At 41.5% G+C, this 26,231-nt stretch overlaps 1 long non-coding RNA gene across 1 annotated transcript in view; it reads right to left on the bottom strand.

Moving 5' to 3' along the window:
- LOC138848072 (uncharacterized) overlaps positions 1 to 26,218 on the bottom strand; it is a 59,045-nt gene extending 32,827 nt beyond the window's left edge. The window contains exon 1 of the long non-coding RNA XR_011385923.1: positions 1 to 26,218. This exon is cut by the window's left edge and continues 31,337 nt beyond it. This is a non-coding gene — a long non-coding RNA (uncharacterized lncRNA).
- Between the last annotated feature and the right edge of the window lie 13 nt (positions 26,219 to 26,231).

Here is a 26,231-nt window from a genome sequence, read left to right as displayed (position 1 = left end):
ATGCCGCAGGCAGAGGATTAGCCAAGTGAAAGTGAGCTGAGGCACCGGTCATGTGACCAGAATTATTTAAGAACTCTTCAAATGCTTGTTATAATAAAAAGGATTTTAAGTGCAATGCCTAAATTCTCACTTTTAAAAGTATTACATTTTCCTTTTTAAGTTGGCATTCTTTGAAAACTCATGAGAATATATAGTAAGATTTCTTATATCATTTATAATTACAAGCAATAACCTAGGAGATTAAAGAAACAGAGCAGGTTAACATGTTATATATAAAGTCAGAATGTTAGTAGGTTAGAATTGCTATATGAAATTAAGATGGCTGGCGCTGCAGCTCAATAGGCTAATCAGGCGCCGCAGACGCCTGCACACCGGGTTCTAGTCCCGGTCAGGGCACCAGATTCTGTCCCGGTGGCCCCTCTTCCAGGCCAGCTCTCTGCTGTGGCCCAGGAGTGCAGTGGAGGATAGCCCGGGTCCTTGGGCCCTGCACCCCATGGGAGACCAGGAGGAAGCACCTGGCTCCTGGCTTCGGATCAGCGCGGTGCACTGGCTGTGCCGGCCATTGGAGGGTGAACCAACGGCAAAGGAAGACCTTTCTCCCTGTCTCTGACTGTCCACTCTGCCTGTCTAAAAAAAAAAGGAAAAGAAAAAGAAAAAAAATAGCTATTAATGCTGGGATCAGGAGTCCTTCTGTAATTCAATACTTACCATATAGTATTTGTCTATAAATCTACAATGTCTACATTAGAGTGCTACATTATAATCACCTGTCAATCAAAAGCACCACCAAGAACTGTTTGGGTCAGGAACTTTAAGAAACCAACTGACCCAGATGGTGCAGGAATCCTTCAGGGTCAGGGATACGGTTCCAAGGACATCTCACTGGCAGAGTCCACCACTCTACACAGGCTTGAAAAAAATTTTTCCAAAGTTTATTCTCTGAGAAAAAAAAGTTCAGCATGAAGAGCTTAACCCCAATTTAAAGAGAAAAGCCAGAAAGAGAGTCTCTTGCAAATGTTTGGCCATAAGAACCCCAAATACAGGTTCTGTAATCTTGTACATTTTCTGAACTCAAGTTTAATGAAATTATAAGAGAAAAACTAGAAATGTTGGCCATAAAAATATAAAAAGCAACATCCATTTGAAACTGACCCCATTAGGTTGGCTTTCCTGAAGACCAGCTTCTCTGGTTCTATTTTAACAGCAAAAGGAAGAGCCTTCTATTGCTTTGGGTACAAAACCCATTTTTATAATTAACAGTTATTTCCTAGTACTGTGAAGGCATCCGGCTCCACATCATCTTTGATTATTTGTACCGAATCCCATACTTAGCATCCGACAGATTTCTACAAGCTCCCTCCCAACTATACTAATTCCAGGCTCCAAACAGTCTCAAAAGAAAAAAATATAGCAGTAGCAAATAGGCTGAAGGCTCAAATTAATAGCAAAGTGAAACACTGTTTTCCAACGGCCATACAACAGACCAACTTTTAGAGCACTGATAGACACACTATGCTTTGACTTGGGTATTAACTGCATGTATATGTTCCTTTATGAAAATTTGTCAAATGATAAATTTATATTAGTTCTATGTATCTTTCAATAAAAAGTCCACTTTTATTTAAATATCTGTTTACAAACAATCTACAATTATTTTAAATGCTACACTAAAAGTGGATCAGGCAAATGACAAGAAAAACCACCTGAACCTAAAACTGCACTGTTAAAAGGGAAACATGGAAGATGATTCCCTAGAACAATACATAGAAGATTTCGCTTAGGGTCAACAGTCCACTTCCATTCTTCTCTCCCAAGCTTATCTCTACAGTATACGATAAACCGCACAGTTTCATTCTTGTCACATAGAGAAATGAAAGAGCAATGAGTTTAAAGAAATGAAAGCAGGCGATATAAACCCTGCAATCAAAAGGCAGGGAAGAGACACTTTACTGGCAAAGCAAAAACTTTACTTAATCTATTAACACATTACTACACCATGAGCACTGTAGAAGGCAGAAATCAAAAACATCCCACCCCAACTCTGGAACCCATGACTCTGACAACATCTCACTCCCATGTTGTCATGTCCTATGGCACATCTGGCCCAAAGACAGAGAAATTATCTCAGCGGCCCTGAAGCAGGCACACAAGCTCTTTCAAACAAAATTTCTCCAGCCAAAGGCAGAGGACAGGCATACTGAAGTATGAGAAGGAACTGACCTTGCCTTTACTGATCTGAAGATGGAGTGGCCTCTCAAACACAGAGTGACCCCAGCTAACGACCAGCAGGGAAGCAGAGACCTCAGTCTTACAACCACAATGAACTTGAAGTGGACTTCCCCCTAGAATCTGCAGGTATCTCACAACCTACCCCAACACTGGCCAGTGAGTAACCATGTATCATGCCTTCCAGTTCTTCACAGCAAGCTCTGCAAATTCAGGAATCACAGGCAAAAATGGTGACAGAAAAAGGAATCATTCAACGCATTCATTCATTCAGACAGGTACTGGGTTCCGATTATGTATCAGCCATTGTGCCAGGTGCACAGAATGTAACAATGAATAAAATAATCTTGTCTTTTGAATTTCACAAACTGTAAAAATAGACTGGACCTATAATGAGTAAGGCACAGATACACAGAGTACTGTGGAAACCAAGGCAATTCTTGATGTAGAGGACACAAAAAATTTAAAAAGGCTAAAAGGAGGCAGTGATGCCTAAACTGAAACTCAACAAATGAGTTGAAATTTGCCTGACCAAAGGTGAAGTTGCGGAGGGGATGTGGAGTCAGCATTCAACAAAGGCATCTCAGAATCACGGCATAGTAGAGCGGAAGGGAGCCAAACAGTGTAACTGCTATCAATCAGTACCATGAGAGTGTGAAGTGACATCCTGAAGAGACTACACCACAGAAGCGAACTGGCTCAGATCACGAGGAACCTGCAATGCTGCAGGAAGGGCTATTACAAGTCGAGATTTGTGGTGAGATTTACATTTTGGAAGTTATGTGAGTGAACCTGCCCAAGGATCTGAGCAGAAAGCCAACTTGGGATGAGGAGGACAGATGTGAGAACTATTTAAGAGGAGTGAAACCCACAGGATATCAAAGCTAACCAGAGGTGCTGGGTGTGTAGGGGAAGATCAGAAGGAAGCCACAAATACATATTGGGTTTCTAGTATGGATGCTGACAGTGGCAGCACCAAGAGATGAAAAATACTGGCTGAAACTGGGAAAGATTGAGAGAAAAAATGGGAAATGTGTTTAGCAATGTCTACAGACTGGTGGAGAACTTTTAGTGCTAGGTTCAACCCGGTCAACGTTGTAGAATCAAATAAAGTTGCTAGGACTAAAAAGGGAGTCCAAGATATTCTTCAGAAAAATCTGTCATCAAAATAATGCAGACAATAGGTGGGACTACATTCAGGTGGTAGCATCAGAAAACAAGACATGTACAGTCATGAACCACAAACCAACACTGTGGTCAACAACAGACTCCCTAAGTAACAGTGGCCCTTTAAGATTACAATAGAGCTGAACAATTCCCATCACCTTGTAATGCTAAATGTAGTTGCTGGGAGCAGAGCATAAGTCACAGGTGTAGCACCAGGTCCACTACAACTTGAAGTGAACAGGAATCCTTAGATAGAAAATGTAAATAAAGTGCCACAGAAGAAACTAAGAAAGGATTAGTGCAATTAGTGCAATGTACATAAGGGATTCTAGGGGTCAACATTGTAGCATAGAATATTAAGCTTTCACCTGCAATGCCAGTATCCCATATGGGTAGAAGTTCAAGTCCTGGCTGCTCCACATCCAATCCAGGTCCCTGCTAATCCACTTCAAAAAGCAGCAGAGGATAGGCTGCTGCACCCACATGGAAGACCCAGAGAAAGCTCCTGGCTCCTGGCTCTGGCCTGGCTCAGCCCCAACCCCAGCCTTTTGGGGTCATTTGGGGAGTGAACCAGCAGATGGAAGACCTATCTATCTTCCCACCCCTTCTCTTTCAAATATATATGTTTAAATTTATATATGTATGTATGTATATATATGCATGTGTGTGTATATCATATATATATATATATATATGTATATGATTACAGACCAGGGTGACCAGCAGTTCAGGCACAGGTACAGCAAGGATTAACCTGGGCAGACAGCTGAAGAGACAAGGTTTTATACTTTTACAAAGTAATGGGGAGCTGGAGGTTGGAACCCGTGTCTCTTACTGTTCTTTGGGAGTTATCAGGCATCTTGCTGATCCTTCTGTAATAACACTTAAACTCTATGACTAAGAGTGGTGCCAGTGAGACAGGCGGTCAGTGGTCAGCTTCCTTCTGAGAGAGAACAGGACTCACTCAGTCTGGTGTTACTATGATTGCTGTCACACAAATGGTTGAGAAAAAAAATGTTTGAAAACCCAACACCCAAAGGTGTTCATTAATAGAGAGCAGTGTTCGTGGTGTATTTGCTGCTTGCTAGCAAATCTATGATGAAAAAAGGACCCAAGCAAACACCTATGAACTTATGTATGAAAAGGCCAACATCTCAGGAAGAACCTCAAGCAGGTCCTTTGCAGGGGCTGCAGAAGGCAGCATTCCTACCACAGGAGACAACAGCTCCATGTGTTATTGCACCTGAAGACCTTCCCTTCAGTCAAGAAGTGACCCTGTGTTGGTGCAGTCTAGTATATTTGTCTTAACAAAATGTTTACAAATTTTAAAAATTTTAAATGGAAAAAAATCTTATAGAATAAGGATATGAAGAAAGTATTTGTGCATAATGTGTTTTAAGCTAAATGTTATTATGAAAGAGTTTAAAAGTTTTTAAAAGCTTTCAAATTAATTTGTTGGAGAAAAATTTTACTAATGTAGTGCATCCTTAATATACAGTGTTTACGAAGTCTGTGGTAGTTAAATAATCTTAGTTCTTTACTTTCACTTCTCTCTCATACTGAGCAACTTCCAGTCCTACAAGCTCCATTCTTGATAAGTGCCCTATAAAGGTATAGCATTTATCATCTTTTATAATATATTTTACACTTTTTCCCATATTCAGCTGTATAAATATGTACCACTTTGTCACAATTATCTACAGTATGCAGCATAGTAACACACCACACATAGTACCATGTTGTATAGAACTGTAACCTCAGATCAACAGGCTATCCTACACAGCATAGGTGTTTAATATACTATGCCATTTATGTTTGTGTAACTGTACTCTATGATGTATACATGACAATACTTCCTAGTGATACGTCTCAGGCCCTGTACACAACATTACTGTACATGAAACATTCCCATCTAGAAACAAGAATATCCAACAGCTGATCAGATGGGTGGACAAGACAGCATCCGAGTCATTCTACTTATATTTGATCTTAGCCAAAAGGCCAAGAAGTGATTGAGTTAGTCTACGTAAAAAACAAAAACAAAGTCAGGAAAAGGAGTTAGACTTCTTAAGATGTATTCAATCACCCCAGAAACAAATTCCTACCAAAGATCAGATGCAATTCTAGATGGCACAATGGTGACTTCAGCTGAGGATGTATTACATTTGAGTTATAGCGGGTGAATCAGACACAAAGTCCAGATTAGGGGCTAGAATAAGGACATACAGATGAACCTATGTGCTTAGGCTATGAAAGCTGACAAGACTAGATGAGAAAAGAAAGCTAAGACCAAAGATGATACCTAGGGAACATCTAAACTTAGGAGGTAAAAACGAAGAGAAATCAGTATAAAACCCTAAAAAACAATTCACTCCAAAAAGCTCAGCTATAACTGACTAAGCACACAACATACTGAGGCATTAAGAAAGAATCTCTGGCCTCAAAGATCCTTTAGTACAATGGGAGAGTTTCTACATACATAACTTAACACTACACAGCAACTTCTGAGTACATAATGCCAACAAATGCTATGGGACATAGGGAAATGTTCTGGTTTTGAGAGATTTGTGAAGGAGAATATATCTGAGTTGATCCCTCCAAGGGATATTGGGGTGTAAGCAAAGGAGAAGAGAATAGAATCACAGGAAATAACCAAGAACACTATGTGGAGTTTTCCATAATTTTAGCCCGTCTTTGCAATTTCTCTCACTGGATAAAAGAAAATGATCAGATAGTTGAGTGCAGGTAAGAGACTGGCTGTGGCAACAAAGAGGGGCACTTGCTCACTTTGATGCAGATCCTTCTCATTTTCCTATGACCAAAAATCTAAATCCAAAATGAACATTCACTTAAAGGCTTAGATTTCTAGTTGAAGATAAAAGATCCATTTGGAAGTAAAAATTATTTTTGAAGGACCCGTATCTGTTACATGTGGAGCTTCAGACTATGAAATGTAGCAAAGCTTTCCACAGAATGCTCTTCAGGGTAGCCAATGTTCTGACATTATATAGTAATTCTTACCAGAAAAATACAAGGATGATAAAATGTAATGGAAGAGGGGCCCGTGCCGTGGTGTAGTGAGTAAAGCCACCGCCTGCAGTGCCAGCATCCCATATGGGCGTTGTTCGAGTCCCGCTGCTCCACTTCTGATCCAGCTCTCTGCTATGGCCTAGGAAAGCAGCAGAAGACGGCCCAAGTCCTTGGGCCCCTGCACCCACGTGGGAAACCCAGAAGAAGCTCATGGCTCTGGATCGGCACAAGCTACATCCATTGCGGCCATCTGGGGAGTGAACCAGTGGGTAGAAGACCTCTCGTAACTCTGCCTTTCAAATAAATAAATCTTTTAAAAAAATGTAATGGAAGAAGTATAGAATAAAAGTCAGGTAGGAATGAGGTTTTCTTAAGGACACTGTTTAATGGGCTACATACACAGCTTTGCTACAGCAATCCCACATTTAGAAATCTGTAGCACAGATACAGAGCACCAGCTGCTAGAATAGCAAAATACTGGAGATAACCCATGCAACTGGGCTCAATAAACCATGGTATATCCATACAACAGGATATGACTGGGGGGAAGGGAGGCATTCCCTATGTACTAATTGGAGAGATTTCCATACTACATTGTTAAGTCCGGCGGGGGGGGGGGGGGGGGATCAGGTACAGAAAACTTTGTGCTTGAAATGCTACCATTTATATAAGACTAGGGGAAATTAAAATATGTGTATTTACAAAAAGAATACATGAATAAACAAGAAACAGAATGGGAGAAACTATCATGCACCTGATAATGGTTTAGTGCTCAGACTGTATAAAAAACTGCTACAACTCCAGAACAAAGACAATGCAATAAAAATAGGCAAATGACTTGAACAGGCATTTCTTTAAAGATGATATTCAAATGGCCAGCAACCATATGAAAAGATTATCATCACTAAATATTAGAGGGAAAGATGGGGCATACATTTGGAATATCAGTTAAGAAGCCACTCATTATAGCCTCATCCCATATGGGAGTGATGGTTTTTTTGTTTTTTGGTTTTTTTTGTTTGTTTGTTTTTTTGCCAGGCAGAGTTAGACAGTGAGAGAGAGAGAGACAGAGTTATAGACAGTGAGAGAGAGACAGAAAGGTCTTCCTTCCATTGGTTCACTCCCCTAATGGCCGCTATGGCCGGTGCTACGCTGATCTGAAGCCAGGAGCCGGGTACTTCTTCCTGGTCTCCCATGTGGCTGCAGGGATCCAAGCACTTGGGCCATCCTCTGCTGCCCTCCTGGGCCACAGCAGAGAGCTGGACTGGAAGAGGAGCAACCAGGACTAGTACCCGGCACCCCAACCAGGACTAGAACCTGGGGTGCCGGCACCGCAGTCGGAGGGTTAGCCAAGTGAGCCATGGCCCAGCCAGTGATGGGTTTCAGTACCGGCTATGCTACCCCATTTTAGCTTCCTGCTATCGTGCATCCTGGGAGGCAGGAAATGGCTTAAATAGTTGGGTACCTGCCACCCATGTAGGAGACCTGGATTGAGTTCCTAGTTGCCAGGCATTTGGGGAAATGAATTGGCAGATTAGTATCTTTCTCAAATATTTTTTGAATTAGGTAAAAATCAAAACCAGAATGATATTACATTTCACATCTATTAGGTTAACTACAATAAAAGAAGAAAGAACATCAATGTTGCAACAATACAAAGACACTGGAATTCTCACATATTGACAATGGGAATATAAAGTGGTTCGGCCACTCTAGAAAGCAGTTTGGCCATTACTCCAAAATTTAAACTAAAAAGTACTGTAAAACCCAACAATTTTGCTCTTAAGTATTTACCCAAAAGCATTTGAATCAGAAACTCAAATACATTAACATGAACGTTCATGACAGCACTACTCAAAACCACCAAAGGGTGGAAACAACGCAAATGCCCATCAATGTAGGACTCAAGAGATAAACTGTGGCACACTCACCATAATGGAATACTACTCAGCCACAAAAATGAGGAAGTATGACACATGAATCAAGACACCAGGACAAAGAAGCTAGACACCAAAGGTCCTGTATTGTTCCATTTCTGTGCAATCTCAGAAGGCAAAGCTATACAAACACAATGCAGGTTAAGGGTTCTCAAGGACTGAAGGGAGGGGAGAATGAGGAATGACTACTTAATGGGTATGGGGTTTCCTATGGGGGTGATGAGTGTATTCTGGAACTAGACAGAGGTAGTGAGAGCACAACATTGTGACCATATCAAATGTCACTTCATTACTCACCTCAGGACGGGTAATTCTATGCTGTATGAATTGTACCCCAACAAAACAATTCTTAAAAGAAGCAAGCTAATAAAAATAGTAACCTGTGAGGGGAAGAGACAAGTGGGCTGGAGGGGCAAGGATGTATGCAAGACTTCCAAGCACATTTTCCTACACAGTTTAGCCTTTGAGTCCTGCAAATGTGTTTATAAAATACTCAAAGAATTTAAAAAAAAAAAAAAAACTACATTCCCACTAATGAATTTAAAGTAACTGTCCCTTTCTCATATAAAGAATGTTTCTTTGGAAAGTAACCCCAGTTATTGTAAGATCCATACAACATCTTTAACTATTTAGAAAAGAAGCATGGTTTGTCATTCATGTAGCCTGTCAGTCTATCATCACACTGATTCAGCATCAATCAGTTGTGTGCCTTGAGTTACTCTCAGGACGTCAAGACAGGTTCTGATACCTTCTCATGTTCCTCGGCTCGGCCCCCACAGCCAGCGGTAGCAGGACAGGCCAAAGAACACTGCTCAAAGGCTGACCACCCACAACTGTGTCCTTAGTACTGCACTGGAAGAAACGTACATGCTCTGAAGAAATCAGCTCAAATTAAATGACCCAAGAAAATCAAAGATGACTTTCTAATTCCTTTTACTTTGATTTCGAGGCTTCGAAACAATTTGACAAAAAATTCCACAGTACCATCTTGCCTCCAGGTTTTTTAAAGGCTTTGGGGGTTCTAGAAAGATATTTTCTTTCACATACAATTAATACACTTTTTAGTTTTCATTTCAAGAGCCTTCAGTAGATAAGCTCTGAAATATCTTAAAATTTTAGAACTAAGAGATATCATGAAATACTATGGTATATTATGAAGAGTTAAATTTCAGAAAAAAATACACCAACTTCAAGAGCTTTGTGCTTGTCTCTGTCAAAGTCTATGGGCAACATTCAATTTTTATAGAGTACAAAGTTTAAATTAAGACTGCTTGGTCTTCCTTTTTTTTTTTTTTTAAATACACTTTCTCTGACAGTATCAATGTAATAGCTTCTCTAATTCTTAAGCTCCAACAAAAATAACTACCTTCAACTTTTTTGGATAAACAGTATAAGGCCTGCTTGCTTTCTGATCAAAATCCTGGAGCCAGGAGCTTCTTCTGGGTCTCCTACATGGGTGCAGGGGTCCAAGCACTTGGGCCGTCTTCTGCTGCTTTCCCAGGTAGCAGGGAGCTGGATGGGAAGTGGAGCAGCTGGGCCTGGAGCCATAGGTCGTACTTTTTACCTGCTACGCCACAACACTGGCCTCAATTTGCTTTCATTCTAGAAGCAGTGCAAGACAGATGACAGATTTTTTTTTAAAGAAAAATGACAAATCCCATACCTCAAGTGGGACTTTTTCTGGCCATATTTAATATTACTGAAACAGAACAAGAACAACTGCTTAAAATACAGAAGTTCTTTGGCTAAAATCTCAAAGATCATACTTTGATTCAGAAATCTTTACTTATTTGTAAAGAACAAAAATTAGTCTGAATGTTTCATCTATTTTTAGGGATTTTAGCCCTATTTTTAGGGATCTGGAGGGGTTGAAATCAATGTAAAATAAGGCTAATGCTAAACAGCAATTTATAATAACATGAGTTCTTATTCAAAAAGTAAATGCACTCTACTTGCAGCTTTCTCCAGAGTCCAAGGTGTGTATAAAAAGAGAACTTGTAAACAAAGGACAGGAGAAATAGCAAAAAAATCTAACTTCAGAGAAGAGCAAAGATGTCTGGAAACTGGAGTCTCTCATAGACCTAATTACTGGAGTGCCTGTGTTGGGAGGGAGAAGAGTGGCTGTGAACATGAGGCTGGAGTTTCTGAAGCCCATGTGGGCATCTTCCACCACTTCTGGGCAATTCTATTAGGCAAAATCGAACTTGTTCTTTCTCTCTCAGAAAAGCCCTGGTACCAAGACAAGCTGTCATCTCTTTAAATGTTCAAATTTTAAGAAAAGCATATGCAAAAACAAAGGATGAAGAAAGGGCTAAACTTGAACAGAAAAAGAAAACAGATTTTCAATATAAACAAGAAACCAGAACAATCAAATTGAAATCCTCCAACAGGACACTACAAATGTGTTTCAAGCACTACATTTCCTCCACTGACTGCAACTGAATGGCAGAAAGGGCATTAGAATCAGCAGTCAACAGACTAACAGACTAACACTAGATGCCTTTGGGAGTAGGTAACAGACCCTTCTCCATCACTGCAGCAGACAATGACAGAAACTCAAAATGGACAAAAATACTATCAAACACACATAGGTAGGTCATCCAAGTAGTGAAAACCCATCAGGCCAAGACGCCAGAGAACACACTCCACAGGATTCAAAATCACCTCTAAAATCTAAGCCACCAGCTGGTGGGTGTGGATAGATCACACTGATGTCAATCAAATCCAGTCATTCTCACAGGCACTCAGCCACTACAGGGTCCTCCACAAACCATTCTGGGAGCAGCTGTCTCATCTCCTTCAAGCACAACACCTGGCAGACCCCTGTCAAGAAAGACCCATCCCTCCCCTGTGAAGACCCTTCTCTGAAGAAAGGTGGGGGCTGCCCACAGCTAGACTGCTTGCACTATGATTAACAACACTCAAGGCTGGCGCCGCGGCTCACTAGGCTAATCCTCCACCTTGCGGTGCCAGCACACCGGGTTCTAGTCCCGGTCGGGGCGCCGGATTCTGTCCCGGTTGCCCCCCTTCCAGTCCAGCTCTCTGCTGTGGCCAGGGAGTGCAGTGGAGGATGGCCCAAGTGCTTGGGCCCTGCACCCCACGGGAGACCAGGAGAAGCACCTGGCTCCTGCCATCGGATCAGCGCGGTGCGCCGGCCGCAGTGGCCATTGGAGGGTGAACCAACGGCAAAGGAAGACCATTCTCTCTCTCTCTCTCTCTCACTGTCCACTCTGCCTGTCAAAAAAAAAAAAAAAAAAAAAAAAAACAACAACACACTCAAGCAGCTAGGGAGGTAGCTCTTGTGTTTCATACACCACAAATTTCTGTTTTTCACACATACACACACATACTATACTATGCTTACCATTTCCTGGGAGGCCCCAAAGCCTGACTTATCATGCCAATTTGTATTCAACAATGGGCTGCCGATTCTCCACCCCACTTCGTGAGTGGCCCCTGTGGATCTGTCTCAGGGGCCACCCCAGACAGGCCTCCACTGTTGAAGGGCTTCTGTGGCATCTCAGCCCACATTTATTACTTGCTGCCAGATGCCATCTGGTCAAAATCTCTCTTCTATCCCAGCTGAACTCCCAATCACAGGAAGAATCACACTGTCTAGTGACTTGAATAAATTTGATTGCCAATATTAAACTCACTCTAGAGCCTCGTCAACAGAACTATTCCTTCTCTGCTTTGTTTAACTAAACCACCTAATGCAACGGCAGGGCTGAAACAACAGGTCAGTAAAGTCACCAACAAGCCCAAAACACTCCAAAAAGTCAAAGAAATATCCAACATTTGTTGGAGAAAGTGCCAGAAGGCTAGAGGAAGAGACTATCAACAAAAGACTAGAAGAAAAGGACAACCAACACAGTCAAAAGGTCACAAAACAAGTAACAAAGAATGACTCCTGTGTATTCTATTTTAGTTGATGAAGGAGAAATGTATTAGGGGCTCATTTGATCTGATAAATTAATGACTACAATAATGGTTATGATTTATTAAGCAAGACACAGTGCTAAGTGTTCTACATACATTATGTCTTCTAATCCTTAGAAAAACCTTGTGAAAGAGAGTAACTCTGTCTTATAAATGAGCAGCTGAAACACAGATTACATAACTTGCTCAAGGTCACACAGTTCATGAATGGCAGAGTCAGAATCTGAATTCAGCTCTAAGACTCATGACACCACACTACAGTACATGACTTAAAACCTGACTTAAACCACAGTTTCTATGTGCATAGGTTTTTTAAGATTTATTTATTTACTTGAAAGGCAGAGAGAGGCAGAGGCAGAGAGAGAGAGAAAGAGACAAAGTCTTCCATCTGCTCATTCACTCCCCGGTTGGTAGCAACGGCAGAAGCCAGCAGCTTCTTCTGGATCTTGCACGCAGGTGCAGGGACCCAAGCACTGGACCATCTTCTACTGCTTTTCCAGGCCATAGCAGAGAGCTAGATCAGAAGTGGAGCAGTCGGGACTCGAAACGACACCCATATGGGTTGCCGGCACTGTAGACAGCAGCTTTACCCACTATGCTACAGTGCCAGCCCTTGTACATAGGTTAACAAGGTATCAGTGTGGGGAGCAACTCAGACTAGACTAAGTTACTGGAATTAAGACTTATTCTATGCATCTGCTCTCCCACAATATGGCGCTGGGAGAGGAGTAAACAACTTTTACACAGCTGCCTCTCGCCAATTTGATTGACTGAGCTGCAGGAGCTGATCTTGCTCCTAATTGGAGGAGAGCAGCATGCTCGGCGTGTGGGTAGCAGAGTTGGGATTGGTGGAAGAGGACTATAAAGGAGGAGAGAGACAACATGCACCAGGAACATCCAGATAACATCTGAGCAGCCCCCAAGAGAGCCGGCCGGCGGTGTGCCGCTCCCCCGCGGAAGTGGGGAAAGTGGCAGGGGGAGCCGCCCCTCCATGGAGGTGGAAGGATCGGCAGCCAACCCGGGAAGGACCAGCAGCAAACCCGGGGAGGGCTGAGCAGACAAAAGAACAGCGCAGGGTCCTGTGTCGTTCCTCCGCGAAGAGGGGGAGCGACAATCAGTATGTGCTAATATGAAGTAACGTCTAAGATACAGTAAGTCTAAACAGGTAAGTGTGCTCCAGTCACACTCTAGTATACTACCAGGTGTATAAGACAAAGGACTGGAGGGAATACACATAGAATAACCAACATTTCCGAGACTGGAACAGTGGCAGCCTTAAATAAAGGCAACTGTGGGTTTGAGAATCCGCAAAGTACATACTTTTACTACTGCATTTTGCTATGGTAAGAATTTAACCAACTCATGTCATTTTTCATAAATAAATACATAATAAAATAACTGCTAAAACCAAGATCCTGTAATGAAAAGACACTTTGGCAGCCTCTGCTCACAAAATCTGAACAATCTAAAGAACAAAGGAATGCCCATTTTAATCCAGCATCCTTTTTAGATGTCTTCATCATCAACACTGCTCACATCCTAAGTATGGACCAAACCAGCTTCTACCCATGGAAAGGAAAAGGCTGTTCCTATGACCCCAGAGAAGACATTGCAGAAACCTAGACAGAGGCGTGGAAAGAAGAAAGGCCACTCTAACATAGTCAACAAAGCAGAGAGGAATGGGTAGAGGACAGACCCAGGGAAATATGGTCACTGAACAAAGCTAACATTTAGAAATTAATAAGGAAGATGAAGCATGGAACCATCTAAGCAAGGTTAGGACATGGAATTTTCCAGATGCAAACAAAACCCCTAACACTTGAAGACTAATTTCATCTGTTGAAATGAATGATACTCTTGAAGAGGGGTGGGAATTTGGGAGGGAGGGAGGGAGGGTGGAGGGAAGAATCATGTTACTAAATTTGTACTTATGAAATGCATGAAGTTTATATATGTAAAATAAAGAAGTTGCTGTGAAAAAAATCATTTCTCTACTCACCTTTTAGAACTGCTGTAATTTTATGTTCATTCAAAATTGTTGGCAATGCTTATTAGTGCCCTCCCCACCCATTTTTAAAAGGTCTGAATACTATTTGCTTAAAGAGCAGAAACTCTGGACAGTTTAAGCATAAAGAGGGAATTCACTGGAAAACAAACTTCAGTAAAAACCTAACATCCAAACCTCAGTATAGACAAGAACCAGACCAGCTCCAGGCTATAGGGATTTGTAGAGCTCCATAGAAACAAGGCAAGTCATGAAGGGCAGAGATGGCCAGTGGGTCCCCGACATGTGTTAGTGCACTCTCAGAAACTGGTCTATTGTAGTGAGTCAGGTGCCACCCAGTAGTTGCCTACTACACTACAGCATTCACAAAAAAATGCTCTAATTTACATTTGTATATTTAAAAAACTCAAATACTCTACATACTAAATTCATGAACATTTAAATTCAAAAATTTTCACTTACAACTACATGTTTCAAATATTACTGTGCATACCACCATAAAAAAAGTCAATGTACTACATAGATTCCATATCAGAGTTGTTATTGGGAGAATCTGACAGTAGAATCATAAAGATTAAACAGCACTAACCAGAAATCAATGGTACAAATATGTTTATCAATTCATCTTTCAAAGGAATTTTTTGTTCTTACAATGAGCCTGTAACTTAAGAAACGGCATGGCATGCCTTTTTCAAATACATGAACAAAATAAGGCCCCAAACAATAATTTAAGTTCAAACAGAATTTAATTTAAGCTCAAATAGAAAACAAGCACTAAAATCCAATGTCCACTCACATGCTCTCAGGATGAACCAATTAACTCCTTAATTCCCGATTCCTCCTAAAATCCACTAACACCACATTGCATTCAATTTTAATTGCTTTCATAATTTAAAAAGGTTACAAATGTTTACTGTTTGAAACAGACTATTGAAAAAGAAAAGAATATTCCTCCCCCTCTACAACACAGAGATAACTGTGTCAAGCAGGCTGGCCTACTCCTTCAACCATACTCATTACACTATAAAAAAACAAGTAATTTCTTACTTGCTGTTTACCTAATGTTATATCCCCATTACTTTGTTTTTCTGAGATTTTACATCATTCCTTCTTTAAAAAGCAACAGATGCTCATCAAAGAAGATCAGAAAACAGAGACAAATAAAAGGAAAGACCCACAATCCTACTCACCAAGAGGCAACTGCCATCTCAATGTTCTGGCTCCAGATCCTTTTCCACTGTACAGAGGCACTTCAAAAGTTCATGGAAAATCAAATTTAAAAGATGAGCTCTTTGACACAAAGAAAATGAGAAATCCATGCAGTTTTTTCATAGTATACATTTTCCATGAACATCTCCAAGACCTCTCATATATGCTGAACACTTTTCGTGTCAACTGGAGCCACTCTACAGCACCCTTCCTAAAACCTACACAGTACTGTAGTCCTCATACATGCTATATGATCCACTAAAAAAGCAGCCAGAAAGATTCAGATCCTCTTCATTTTGGCCAGGATCACCTGGTGTTGACTGGAACACAAGAGACAGAGGACTCAAGCCAACCCTGCCTATACCATAAAAGCAAAATCACAGAGCAGGTTAGGTCGCCCAATGTGTCCTCACTAACTGATTTGGGATAATTTATTCACATGCCAAATGAGGTTGGCATTGTTTTTTAAAAATCTCTTTTGTTGCCAAGGGTATCTAAAATGAAACTCAGTTTATTCATCCAAGAAACAAAAACTTTGAAGGCCAAGTACTTGGGAATTTTTTTCTAAGTTTTAGTCACAGCTAATAAATGCTAAATTTTTTATGTGCTGTGAAGAATTTATCTACATAGAAGCATACCACACCTTGTTTCATGCTTCTGGTTGCACAGAAAACAGCAGTTAGAAATGTAGACAATTTTTGACGAACTGTAATCCTCCACATTAGACATAAGTAACTTTCAAAGTTAAGGAGTTGTTGGTGAGCAACCATTAGCCAACTAAATATCAAGTGACCTCATCAATGAAAATGACTGCATTCTCAACTGTCCTTAACTCTCAAGCACTAAGGTTATCTTAACCATGTACTTTTCCATGTATATGCTGCTTTGAATTGTTGCTAAAAATACCTTATCCTTTTGGCATTTAAAGTAGCTGAAAGCCAAGAAGACCCAAGTTTTGTCTTCCCCTATCCATGGCAGCAAAACCCCAGTTCAGAATGTAACTTGAAATTCACTGCCTAAACATGGAGGGCTTGATGTTTGGCACCTGTTCAGCAAGAATCCTATTATATAAGCACCAAGTTCAAGTCCTCTGGCTCAGTCTTTCTTCCTCTTTCATCTCTGTTCTCCGAATCGCTGCACCTCAAGCAGGGCCTGCTACTTCTACCCCATTCATGTCCCAAAAGCTGATCTCTCAGACTCTCTGTGGCTTTAAAGCTTCCACCTCACCCCAACCCCTCCACCAGCCAGGGTGAACTGCACTGCAGTATCTAAGTATCAGTGCATCTCTGCCCTAATCAAATGTAAGCCCCATGAAGTAACAAACAATTTTATTTATCATTATGCTTTTACTGCCTTATACACCTTACTTGCTAAAGCAAACTGAATTACCTATGCTCTCCTTAATTGACAAAAACCACACTTATCATGTATACTATGTTGTTTTGAAATAAATATACACTGCAGAATGGCTAAAGTCAATTACAATGCCCAGTAGTTCACAAACTTTTTTGTAGCAGGAACACTTAGAATCCACCATCAGCAAATTACAAGAACAAAATACACTGTCATTTCCTACAGTCACCTGCCGATGCAGACATCCACTGTCCTCAGGTGTTTGTTTCCTAGTGTTGCACCTACGCTGTGTCTAGGCTTGACTTTGTTTCAATCCTGCTTGATGTTCACTACGCTTCTGGACCCTAAGAACTCGGGCCTTGCAATGAATGTGAAAGATTTCTCACCCATTTATCTCTAATAGTTCCTCCCCTACTCCCTACTTCTGGAAATTCACAGAAGGTAATACTGAACCTCTCATTCTAAAGTTCATGAGCTTTAACTTCTCATTTTCCATTCTTTATTCCTCAGTACTGTATTCCAAGCAGTCTGATCCAATCTCCTTTAAAATCAATAGTTTTCTCTTCAATTATATCTACTCAACTATTTAACCTGCCCATTGAGGTTACTTTTTAAAATTTAATGACTATAATTTCCATTTCTAAGAATTCAATTTGGTTCTTTTCCATGTTCTTTTTCTCATCTGCACTCTTTCACTGGGGTCTTCCCTCTTATCTCCAATCATTTTAAATAAATAATCTCTTTCACATGTCCTAGCATCTCTACCTACTGAAGTACTAATTATCCTATTGATACTCTGCTCTCTTTCACAGTAATTCACTTCATTGTGTGGCTGGACAGTTGTGTACTGTGAGCTCAGCTTCGGCATGAGCTGTTTCTTCAGTAGACACAATGACCTGGCTCTGCAGGACAGCATCACAGTTCCTTCTAAGGGCTCTACTAGTGTCCACAGTTGTGGGCTAGGTTCTGTGCTAATTTCTCAGCTTGACGGTTAGATTTTAAGAAACTGTGGATTTGAACTCACTCCCATTGTGAGCTGCAGCTTTGGAATTTAGATGTCTTGTTGGTTTACTGTTTATTATTAATCCCAATTACCACCAGCCCTGAAGGACAAGGTTCTCTGCACTTTCTCAGACTAGCAGTCAAGTTGTTCTCAGCCTTCTCTCACAGATGCAACAGCCCACCATGAGTCTGTGCTGAAGGACCTCCACTCCACCCTCCTACTGTATGCAGGCCTCACACCTCCTCTGCTCCTTCAAGAGACCCTCCAGACCAAGATGTGGCACTTGTACCCTCCCAGCTGTCAGTTTTCACCTCTGGCACAAGTCAAGCTCGCAAATGCTTCGGACTATTGTTGCTATATTTTGTCAGCAATTTCGGTGCTTATAGGAGAGTAAGATGGGCAGTCTCCATATGAGCTGTGTTGGCAATGTCGCTGGAAGCCTCCAGTAGTTAGAACATACGAAGCTGGAACATTAACTTCAGAGAATTGTGATGATTACTTCCATTTTGCCAATGACAATGGCCTACATTTTTTTCAGCCTTGACAACAACTTTCAAATTTGGGGTAAAAAAAAATTCCCAAGACATACTAAAATCATTTTGTCACTATTTCAAATGCCTGTCTACTCATTTAATAATTCTAATTCATCTTATATCTCACTCCTAGAATTTTAGTGAAATCAGAAGACTGGAAAAGATCACCATTTCCCATCTAATCAATGAATCCAATGGTCTTTTTAGTACTCATCTCATTCACCTCTCTGCAGCAATATTTTTTGATCATTCCAGTTTTTCTATTCCAACACTACCTCATTTTTTCTTTACTGTTCAATTTATTTTTTTAAGATTTATTTATTTATTTGAAAGGCAGAGTTGGAGGGAGGGAGGGAGGGAGGGAGAGAGAGAGAGAGGGGTCTTCCATCTGCTTGTTCACTCCCCAGATGGTAGCAACAGCAGAAGCCAGGAGCTTCTGCCAAATCTCCTACGGGGGTGCAGGGGCCCAAGCACTGGGCCATCTTCTACTGATTTCCCAGGACACAGCAGAGAGCTGGATTGGAAGTGGAGCAGCTGGGACTCAACCATCGCCCATGTGGGATACCAGCACTGAAGGCGGTGGCTTAGCCCACTCCACCACAGCACCAGCCCCGGTCATATATTTGTTATCGCTATGTTATCAATCACTTCCTAATATATGCCCTTAACTCTCCCCTCTATAATTCTTCCAGTAAACCATAATCAGATTAATATTCCTATAATCTCTCTCCTTATATGAAGCATTCACATTCTCCATCTCCAATACAGTGACTCATTATTCACTAATACTATGAGAAGACATTTTGTGGATTTCTTGCCACCAACGTGTAAACAGTAACACCACCTCACAAGTACTAACTGCATACTATGTACTTGATAAGGTGCGAAACACCTCACCTGTTATCAGTTGATCCTCACAATACCTGTATGAAGAAGGTTCAACTACTACACAATTCTTCAGGGATGAGGAAAATAAAGCGCGAAGATTAAGTAGCCAACTCAAGAAAACACAGCTAGCAAGAGGCTGAGTCAGTTTTATGTTATACCAAGTCCAGCCTCTTAAACAGTGTATATTATCTCCACAAGCACTTGTACCCAAAGCCCCTACCCTTCCTGTGATTGTAAAAACCATCCATCCAAACAGCCTCTTTTTTTTTTTATTATTTTTATTTTTTAACAGGCAGAGTGGACAGTGAGAGAGAGAGAGAGAGAAAGGTCTTCCTTTGCCGTTGGTTCACCCTCCAATGGCCGCCGCGGCCAGCGCGCTGCAGCCGGCGCACCGTGCTGATCCGAAATCAGGAGCCAGGTACTTCTCCTGGTCTCCCATGGGGTGCAGGGCCCAAGCACTTGGGCCATCCTCCACTGCACTCCCTGGCCACAGCAGAGAGCTGGCCTGGAAGAGGGGCAACCGGGACAGAATCCGGTGCCCCGACCGGGACTAGAACCCGGTGTGCCGGCACCGCAAGGCGGAGGATTAGCCCAGTGAGCCACGGCGCCAGCCCCAAACAGCCTCTTAAAAGCTCTGCCTGGTTTCTTCTACAGGGACCTCACACTAATGCACTCAAAACCAAAATCAGGATCACACTGCCCATGCTGTGGTGGTCCAATCACAGTGAAAAACTTACTAACCAACCAGTCATGCAAGTCAGAAACCAGAAATCACTCTTATTTTCTCACTCACCTACATCTGCAACCTATGACCAAATTCTGACCATCTTCTTCCTCTCTAACCTCTATGGCATCCACCTTCCTCCAGCCCAAGAACCACCCTTGCCCAGCTGCTACAGCCTAACTCATCTGCATTCTCATTTCTTTTTTTTATTTTTATATTAATTTTAATTAATTTTTTAACAGGTTAACATGATTTGTATTTACAGGTCTAAGAACATAATGATATTCCCTTTTTTTTTTAACTTTTATTTAATGAATATAAATTTCCAAAGTACGGCTTATGGATTACAATGGCTTCCCCCCCATAACGTCCCTCCCACCCGCAACCCTCCCCTTTCCCATCCCCTCTCCCCTTCCATTCACATGAGGATTCATTTTCGATTCTCTTTATATACAGAAGATCAGTTTAGTACACATTAAGATTTCAACAGTTTGCTCCCACACAGAAACATAAAGTGAAAAATAATTGATGATTTTTAACCCATTCTCCACTGTGCAAAACAAACCAAAAAAGCACATCCTCCCCAAAAGATGATTTAAAAATACAAATCTTATTTTTTCATCAATTTGAGACTCAAAATCATAGCTTTAAGTCCATCTTTATTCCAGAGTCTGAAACTATAGGAATGCAAGTATTGGTGACATCTGGGTTTCAGTAACAAAGCAATTTGCAGTGAGCCAAAAATGATGCCAGGACAGAAAGAGGAGCAAACTGAGAGATGATGACTAAAAGGACAGCACCTGAGGTTTTCAGCACTTGGCTCCAGTGACTCCTGAAGCAGAGCAGAAACCTAAACCTGCCCACATTTCAAGGTATTTTTCTCATTACACTGTGATACCCCAGGACCCTTCCAGAAAAACCCTTTTTCTCTAAAGTAGTTCAGACTAAGTTTCTAGCTTGCAACCAAGATTCTTTGCTAAGAAAAAGGCTTTGAAAGAACTATGGTAACACACTTATAGTATACCTACAAAGCAAAAACTGAAATTCCACATAAAGTAAAAAATACCTTTGCCTAGCATATATATACATACAGTCTATGTTTGTAAACTCATGCACCTCTTCCATTTAAAGATGTTACATAAAATGCTTTAGGTCAAGCCCATGCTTTCCTTTATGTTCTCCAAACCATCACAGTAAGGGCTGGATGAAATCTGGAAAAAAAAAAAAAAATCAGGGGCAGGCATTTGCCCTTCCAGTTAAGACACCTGTGTCCCTATTAGAGTACTGGGGCTCAATGCTCAGCTCTGGCTCCAGAGCCCAGCTTCTGCTAATCCAAATCCTAGAAGTAGCAATGATGGCTCAAGTAATTGGGTCCCTGCCACTCACACGCGAGACCCAGATCAAGTTCCTGGTGGCCGTAGCTCAGTAGGCTAATTCTCCGCCTTGCGGCGCCGGCACACCGGGTTCTAGTCCCGGTCAGGGTGCCAGATTCTGTCCAGGTTGCCCCTCTTCCAGGCCAGCTCTCTGCTGTGGCCCGGGAGTGCAGTGGAGGATGGCCCAAGTGCTTGGGCCCTGCACCCCATGGGAGACCAGGAGAAGTACCTGGCTCTTGCCTTTGGATAGGCGCGGTGCGCCGGCCGCAGCATGCCGACCGCGGCGGCTATTGGAGGGTGAACCAATGGCAAAGGAAGACCTTTGTCTCTCTCTCACTGTCCACTCTGTCAAAAAAAAAAAAAAAAAAAAAAAAGTTCCTGGTGGCTGGTTTCAGTCTTGGTCCAAACACAGCAGGTATCTGAAGACTGAACAGTAGATTGGAGCACAAGCTGTCTCTCCCTGCCTCTCAAATTTAAAGTACTAACAATTTACATCAGAAGTAAAAGCATAACTATACAATACAAATCAGGGCCCGCATTGTGGCAAAGCGGTAATGCCACTGCCTGCAGTGCTGGCATCCCATATGGGTGCTAGTTCAAGTCAAAGCTGTTCCACTTCTGATCCAGTTCTCTGCTGTGGAGGATGGCAGACCTGAGAAGGCAGTAGAGGATGGCCCAAGTCCTTGGGCCCCTGTACCCACGTGAGAGACCCGGACAAAGATCCTGGCTCCGGGCTTCAGATCAGCACAGCTCCATCTGTTGCAGCCGGTAGGGGAGTGAACCAGCAGCGAATGGCAGGTAGGTATCTCTCTCTCTCTCTCTCTCTGCCCCTCTCTGTTCAACTGACTTTCAAATAAATAATCATTTAAACAAATACACATCATGTTATGTCCCTGTTTCTTTGGGTACAGCCCACACAACACAGCATAAATGCCAACTCTATCTAGGTGACTGATCCTTCCCCACCATCCTCTTTCCTAGTTGTGATATTGCATCATCAAGTATTATAAACTCATCTTGTTCTTAACCAAAAATTTTACCTATTGCATAAATATGTTGTAAAGTAGTGTGCCACAGAAGAAACAATGGAGTTGTGGAAACCACAGATTATATTCTATGCGAAGACTTTTTCTGTTGCCATCTGGTGGTTTGTATATAAAATCAACACTGACTTCCATCGTACAGAGGGGCTTGGTCACACACTATCTTGTTCTTTCTGCATCATCTCCAACATCTAGGGAGAAGTCAAGGCAGAACTGAACCTCACTCTGAAAAAAAACCCTGACAATCAGAAACATACCACAAATAAATTTATGACTACATTGAAAAAAAAAAAAAACAAACCCACAGACACTACCACCCCTGGAAGTGACCACCTTGTGTAAATGTGACTAGGTTACAACAATGACATAAAAAAAAATTCCTTATTTCATGTCTGAAATACTCAGATTTCTTGGGGTACTCAAGTTCCCATCCCCAATTATTATCAATAGTCACAGAGACAATAGTAGGATTCATATTCCTCCCCTAGGCCACCACAGTCACTCTTTGGTTACTTCCCCATATTCTTTTCTTGAAAACATCACCTGTGTTAAATCAAACTTACAGAGCACTGCAAATCTCACATGCTAAAGAATCAAATCCAGAATACAGAGTTCAGAAAAAGCAGCACACCACTGCACCAAAACCTGATTTTTTTTCTGCATCATAATATGAGTTCCAGGGTCTAGCCCATTTTCTAAAGCTCACATCTGCAAAGACTACTCGATTAAAAATCATAATATTTTTTAAAATATAACAAAGCCAAAAACATCAAGAAGTACCTTCTTAGCCCCATTCAACAAGCTAATCTCCAAAGATCAGTAAATAAATAAATCATATCAGTTGTCAAGAAACTGGATTGATAGCTGTATCTTCACTAGATATTGCCTGAGCATTAGTGTCAACTAAGCCTATTAAAGTGAAAAATAATTCTTGTGTTAATTTTAAGGACTCTCTGCTTTACTAAAAGTCCATAATGAAGACAATTAAGCCAAAACAACATGAGGTTGAGCACAGAAAACTCAAACACCAACTACTAATCTCTTTCATTACTTATGGTCACTGTCCAGTAAACAGCAACACTTACAACCAATTCCTATCCCATATCTTGTTATATCTCTCAGAGCATCAATTACCTTTGGTAGGTTTCTATTAATCTCATTACTCTTTCTTCTTCTGACCACTTAGATAAATTTTCTTAAAATAAGATGCTTATTTAATTCTCCAAATTTACAGCTTACATTGATAAATTATGCCACTACTTTGCTTTAGAGAACCTAAAATTTTGAGCATGAACCATTGTAAGGCTAGAGTAAGTGCATCATGTGTTAGCAGCATCTCAGGAGAAATGCTGTCTTCAACACTGAACATACCTGGCAAACTAAAATGAAGAGAGTTAAATTCCAGGGACTAAGACATATGGAATTACAGAATCCCCAAAGAGGAGACACACTTAGAGAGTCTGGTGAGGGCAGAAAGGATGTGACAACATACAGAAGATCAGAGAATCAGAGCAGAACAGATTTGAACAGTGAGTCTAACCGCCTCCCTCTTTATAGACGAGCAAACAGAGCGAGAGAGGCTACCCGACTTGCTCACACTGCAAGGCAGTCACAGACGAAATAAAACCAGAGCTACCGGCGCTTAGCCCAATGCCTTCTCCATTCACTACATCGTGTTTCTAGGAAAGCTTTATTAAAAATATTCTCATTCCCACAATAACCACAGGGGAATGGGGCCAGCCTAATGCAATGAGTCTCTGGCTTTAGAACTGTCAGGAAGCCAGATCACCTAAATACCAACACAGCAAATGCATAAACAGATTCCTGAAGCAATGATCCCAAATATTTGTGGGTGTGTATGTTTGGATACAGTAAAACTAGTGTTAATATAATGAAGTTCCAAGATTAATTGCAATAAACTTCTTCACAACAGGTCTCAGGTATGGTCAAACTATGATGGATTTGCATTTCAGGAATTCACTAAAAATTTTAACTGTAATTTCTATGTGCCACCAGAGGATGGCAGAAGGTGCCACTTGCAGGCTCAACTAACCGTATATTCTCCCTCAGGATTATGGGTACAGTTGTTCATGACTTTTTAATTGGGAAGTGTACAAATTCAGGGGAAACTAAGAAAATGTGTTACAGAACCACTGAAGTCAAATCAGAATAAAAGGACTACATGAACTAAGATACTCACCTACATTACACACAATGTATCATTGTATACCAAGAGTATTTAAACAATAAAACTGAAATCAACAGTATTGCATTTTCTAACCTAAGTGTTCCTCTTCTTCATACTATCCCTTTCACCCAGATTTTCATTCCCACCCTCTGCTTTCATGAATTGGACTTCAAGGGCCTACTTTCAGAATTCCTATTTTCTAAGTTGCTTAGAGAAACTGAAGCCATGAGCCATCACAATCCAGCTTGTTTCCTCCTGCTGCTATGTGCATTCCCTTCTCTATGTGTAGTCAGGCAATATCCCTAGTCTCCCGGCTCCTGGACACCTTGAGGAAGGACAGAGAGCAAGCAGAATGACACTGCCTGCCACAGACCAACGCCATCTCACACACCCCATCCTAGGCAGCAAAAACCACCCAAGGGCTCCTCAAAAAGCCCATGGCTATGGGTATGGTGAAAAAAAATGCATGAATTTCACAACTTTTCTGGCCAACATACTTCCATTTTTTCCAGGAATTTTTTGAAGTGCCCTTGTACAAGGCAGTTGGTACATTTAACTAGAAAGACTTATCATTCATCACTTAATTACCCATTTAACTTGCAGTCTTTCCACTTTGTTTCACCTAAATATTTGAGAGCACAGGAAGCTTCCTGGATGTACAGGGTGATAATGGCTATTACTGGATTTGCAAGGCCAACAAGGTAGCCAACAACCACCTGTTAAATATGCAACAGCCCAAGCAAGGTAGCCTGGGACTCCTAGAAACTCAAGTTAAAGTTGTGAGGGGAAGGGGCCAGGGATAAGAGGAAGAGGGGCAACGAATCACTTGTCGATTCACAGAAGGCAGTGCGGGCTCAAAGGAAACCAGACTTGCAGTGACCTCGATTAACACTGTGCTGTAATTTCCCCAGCAAACAACTGACAGAAAAGCCTAATTAGGAGACCACCCAGGGCTGGGAACTGACTTAACACAGTGATCCTGGCCACAGGAAAGCATGCTAGGGTGGCAGAGAACCCAGAGATTATGAGATCAACCATCACAAGAATAAAAATGTAACAAGAGAGACAAGAATCACTTGTCAAACTTCTAAAAAATGCCCAATTCTGAGAGTCAACAGACCTCAAGTGGAGCTCAAATTTTCAATTATTTTTAGGATTTCACCGGTGACTATGATGCATGCTCCAGATGAGCACCCAAGTAGGAGCTCAGCAGTCTGCACAGGAATAAACAGAACTCGCAGCTTAAAAGCAAGTAGCTCAGAGAGATCATGAACCTGGGACAGGTGTTAGTAAAGACAGGTTTAAGGTCCATAAGCTGCTGGAATGACTTGGGGGATGACTGGACGCCCAGGACAATGTCTGAAGGAAAACTGAATCCTGTGATCTCACTTAAAGGCTAAGCGCTGCGGTTCTTAGACTTGGCTACACATTCTAATCAGCTGGAGAGCCTGGCTCTCTCGACACCCAGGTCAAACCTCAAATCCATTCAACAAAGTCTGGAAGAGAGATGGAGGCGCAACACTGAAAGCTCCCAAGTGCTTCCAATGTGCACCCACGCTTGAGAAACACCAGCTTAGAGAGTTCTGGGGAAATCAGCAGACTGGAGTGAGGAG

The sequence above is a fragment of the Oryctolagus cuniculus genome, unplaced genomic scaffold (assembly GCF_964237555.1).
Source record: "Oryctolagus cuniculus unplaced genomic scaffold, mOryCun1.1 SCAFFOLD_197, whole genome shotgun sequence".
Classification (NCBI taxonomy): domain Eukaryota; kingdom Metazoa; phylum Chordata; class Mammalia; order Lagomorpha; family Leporidae; genus Oryctolagus; species Oryctolagus cuniculus.
Note: the sequence above shows the minus strand (reverse complement) of the source record. Positions and strands in the feature narration are given on the sequence as shown.